We start from the raw sequence: 5,242 nt of genomic DNA on the forward strand, positions 1-5,242 counted from the left end.
AACTTGGTGTCTAGGAGATGGGAACTTGCTTCTGTAGGGACCGTGGGGACTTGGTGTCTGGAGATGGGAACTTGCTCTCTGTGGGAGACCGTGGGAACTTGCTCTCTGTAGGAGACCGTGGGGACTTGGTGTCTAGGAGATGGGAACTTGCTCTCTGTAGGAGACCGTGGAACTTGCTCTGTAGGGAGACCGTGGGGACTTAGTGTCTAGGAGATGGGAACTTGCTCTCTGTAGGAGACCTGGGGACTTGGTGTCTGGAGATGGAACTTGCTCTGTAGGGAGCCCGTGGGGACTTGCGTCCGTGGGCGACAAGTGAGACTTGTCTCTGGGAGACCGTGGGAACTTGCTCTCTGTAGGAGCCCGTGGGAATTGCACTCTGTAAGTCCGTGGGAACTTGCTCTCTGTAGGAGACCTGTGGAACTTGCTCTCTGTAGGAGACCGTGGGAACTTGCTCTCTGTTGGAGACCGTGGGAACTCTCTGTGGGGAGACCGTGGGAACTTGCTCTCTGTGGCAGCTGGGGCTGCTCTCCTGTAGGACAGTGGGAACTTTGTCCGTAGGCGACTGTGGGAACTTGCTCTGTGGGAGACCGTGGGAACTTGCTTCTCTCTGTGGAGACCGTGGGGAACTTGCTCTTTCTGTAGAGACCGTGGGACTTGCTCTGTGGGAGCAAGTGGGACTTGCTCTCTGTGGGAACCGTGGGGCTTGCTCTCCGTAGAGAACTCCTGAGAATTGCTTTCTCCCGTGGAGACAAGTGAGAACTTGCTCTCTGCAGGAGACAAGTGGAGTAGTCTGCAGTGCCAAACCAGGTTTTACTTCTCCTACAACCTCGGGGAGGCTTTGCTCACTATGTGAGCTCTTTATCCCTGTCATCCCTCTCTCACTCATTGGGGATTGATGCTTTCCTCAATTCCTTCTCCTCCATGGGGAGTTGGTGTTCCCTCACCATTACCTTCCCTCTTCGAGGAAGTTTGGTATCTATCATCCTCCTCGCCAGCTACCAGTTTGGTTGTTGGTTTCCTTCCTCCACTTCTTACTTGCCACTCCTGTGGGTGGTCTGCTATCACCTTCGGGTGAGCAATTCCTTGTTAACCCTAGCTACCATTAGGGATCCAGAGTACTCCTTCAGGGGTTAGGTGGTTTAAGCCACGGACGAAGGTTCGGCACGGACGATTTGCCCTGGTCTGATCCCGGGTCGCAGACCTCAACAGGTGGATGTTGAACATGAAATATCTGATATATTAACTCTTCTTAAGAATTTAGGAGAGATTTCATGAGTACTGCATTTCCCAATTTATTTGGGAATTAGGATAATTTCATTTCATGAAGTTGACTATATATGTATGTATATATATATATATATATATATATATATATATATATATATATATATATATATATATATATTATATGTAATATTATATATATATATTATATATATATATATATATATATATATATATATATATATATATATATATATATATATATATATATATATATATTATATATTATATATGTGTGTGTGTGTGTGTGTGTGTATATATATATATATATATATATATATCCCAGACTGTTTGCACAAAGTGCATTAATTGTTCATTATATGAATAATCCTGTAATGCATTCATATACTAAAGATAAGGTTTAAGGTGTGTAAAGTATATGCTCAGAGGAGATATTGTTCTTCAAACCCAAATTTGGCTTAAGTTTGACTATTTTTTTATTTCAGTTTTGCTGCAACTGTGGCACAAGGCTTAAGAAATTCAGCCAGAATTAGGATTGTCACTATGTTCATCATTTGCTACATAAATTGGTTGATGGTTTGTGGTGTGAATCGGGTTGAGCAGTAAATGTATAAAGATTTTCGCAGTTTTAGTAAAATGTGTGTATATTGATGCTGTAAATATGTAATATATATGTCTGTGCTGTATAACCTCTCTGAACTGGTTTACTGTATGTCATGCTTCACGTTAACTATTTGTGTTACCATTCTTTCTAAATTTCTTAAGTGTAAATAGTTATAAGTTAATTATAGTTACCGTTGTTTTATACTTATTTGTTTACTTCACCACATTTACCCTTGTAGAAAACAATAATATTTGAGACATTGTTTTTATGTAAAAAAGAAGTTGAGCTGACCATCTCTTATTGAACTCTATCTTCTTACAGTTAAACTAAACAGGTCATCATAATTTTGGCGTGCTTGGCCATTAACAACTTCAATATATAAAAAGGTTTAAAAATGCATGTAATTAATATTTATTACTGAAACTGGAGACTATTGCTTAATGCCTGTCACTTTAAATAGATGCCATAGATAAAATGCTCTTTCAAATGTGATGCTTACACATTACATGATATAAGGATACAAAACATTAAAGCCAGATTACTGAAAAATTATGGTAAAGGTAAGATATAACCAGGGCCGGATTCAGAAGTGGGCAGCTGCTTAGGGGGCCTCCACATGTGCGGTAGTAGCTATATCAGGGCTGGTCGACTTGAAACCACATGAATTACTCCAGTCATGTCTCACTTTTGTGTGTGTGTGTTGGGAATTTGTACACTGTCAATAAATATACAGTTAATTAAATATTTCTCAATGTTCTAATTTCCTCAATATAACTGCATATAGCTTTAAAATTCTCCAAAGTGCTCAAATTTCAAAGGTTTTCTGGGGGCTTACAGCGCCCCGGGAACTCAGATGTTTAGTTTCGGCTTCTGCCCCCACCCTCTTGGGTGGTTATAATGAGGGGGCCTCCACAAAGAGGCTGCCCATGGGCCTCCACGGGTCTAAATCCGGCACTGGATATAACTTAAATTTAAATTCTCAAGTAACTTAATTTTCTACAACTCCAGAGTGAAAATTTAATCAGGTTCCCCTTTCGAAAAAAATGAGTTTTTCTTCTTTGCAGATAAGAAAATGAGAACTTAAATGATGTCAATTGCTTAATGGAATGGGTTACCTGAGCTGGAGTCACAGGCGTGAACCTCTTCCAGAAGATCATCTGAGTATCTGAAAGTTATCGTATTTCGTGTCAAAATATGCGAACCCATAGCCGGGAGAGAAGTGCAGAAGCTCTGGTTGTTACGTGTGGTTCAGGGCTGGGAGAAATTTCCTTTACAATGGGCGAATTTTTTATTCGTATTTATTTCACTTTTTTACACTTTTATTCTCTTCACTGCTGATCGACTCGTTAGCCGCTTGGGCGATCGGTCATGTCTCTGTTACGCACTGTTGGCAAGTACTGGGCATGCACCTGAACCTGCTCCAGTGTTGGTCAAGTCTTGTCTTGAAAGAGCTCACCTCGGTGCCGTCACAACACTTTCTGGTAGATGTTCCAGGTTCACAGCTCTCACTCCCAAAAAGTTTGCCTTCACAGTTTTCTGAACTTGCGGCTTCTTCAATCTTGAGCTGTGACCTTATGGGGCGAGCGTCCACCGCCCAAGTAAGGACACTCGACTGAGTAGTGCCCTTGAGATGCTTATACACCTCAATTAGGTTGTAGTGTATTCCTCCCTACAAGCACCGAACCTCGAATTCCCAGCCTACGCCTCCAGCGCCGCCCACGGGCAGGGGTCAACTATCTACCCGCCTACCCCCGCCTTATAAGGCCTGACACGCTGTGACCAGCTCTTTTACTACCCAGTGCCACCAGCAAGCAACACCTTCGCGCCAGCCGTGTGGCTGCCGCTCCGCCAGCTACCTTGGCGTCCTCAAGCCGCGTTCCTCACTCTGGGCACCCTCACCACCAGCTCTCTTACTCAATGCTTATTAAGCAAAGCTTCCATCAATACTAATATGTATACAGTGAGCACATTGTGAGTTTCCTTTCTCCATCCATCCTGAGTGTGAACCAATATCTGATAACCCTACAAGGTCACCTTGCCCGTCTGTAGTATAAGCTAGGCAAGTTCAGGCGCTCAGTCTTACTTTCCATAAATTTCTATATATTTTCCTCGTTATTTCTTCCCGTATTGTGTCCAAATAACAGTTCTAATTTTATTGGTTTCTGAAGACTGTTGTACAACAGTTATTCTAAGACGCGGTATCGTATTTTTTAATGACAGTCCGTAAAGCTAACGCGTTAGCTATTCCGTGCATCTTAAAACGCCTTAAATAAACGAACGAACGAAATTTGGCTCCTAAATTTTCTTCATTAAATTTGAGAGTGAGACTTGAACCAAGGACTAGTGTTGCTGTTTCTAAATGAACGGGAACTTTAACATTCGAATCACACACTGTACTCTGTAGCAGTGCGGAGAAATCTGCATGGCTTGTTTTAATGTTTTATCAATTATATTGACAATAACATAAAAGCTATATCTATAATGTGCAGCTGGTAATTCAGAATTTAAAGGAAAAATAAAATTATACGGGTTTAATAAAATAACATGAAAATGATAGGATAAAATGATATTTAGACAATAAAATAATGTGTTGCGTTCTAACGTGTTCCTTGCGTTCACGGGTTATTTATTACCACTAAAACAAAATAATCCATTGTTTTAGTCAGATTATCATATCTCATAAAATAAATAGTATTTTAATGTTTTTATTTACTAAATAAAATCAGATTGTTTATTTCCCTGAAAAATAAATTTTAGTCTTTAAATCTCGTGTTCTGACCAGAGGACTGGCGTGTAGGAGACTCGCCGCAGTCACGCTCAGGGAATAGGACGCACGTGTGTGTGGGCGAGCAATTGTTGAGTGTGCACTGTTTACATACACCATGGGTCGACCTGGTAGGTAATTTAATATACGTTAATGACCACCTTCTTAATTATATAAATGTTGAAATAGGATCTGTTTGTTTATAGTCAGTAAGATCATTATAATGTGCATTTTGTTTGATTCTGGCTATGTGTTGGGCAAGAAAAAACCACGCGCACTTTTGGTAAGGGTGTTTGTTGATGATTATTCAAAATAATTTTGGTTACAAGTTCGCAGTGGTTCAATATGTATATATACACAGTGCAGGTATACAAACAGTGGTCGAATCTGTTACACAACAAAGGAAGGCCCAAAACATAAGAACATAAAAGATAAGCTTGTGTCTGTTGTTATTGTATTTGAATGGGTAAATATGATTCAACCTGTCAATGAACATGAACACGCCGAGGATAAAAAATAATATATTCCAAAGTATTTATTTTTAAGGTAATGGTAATTTGTTTGAGTTTCATTTGGTCTATGGGTACATGCCTGAGGAACATAACTTACGAGATAGTGTCAGCGTCATC

Source organism: Homarus americanus, unplaced genomic scaffold (assembly GCF_018991925.1).
Source record: "Homarus americanus isolate GMGI-L3 unplaced genomic scaffold, GMGI_Hamer_2.0 scaffold54679, whole genome shotgun sequence".
Taxonomy (NCBI): Eukaryota; Metazoa; Arthropoda; class Malacostraca; order Decapoda; family Nephropidae; genus Homarus; species Homarus americanus.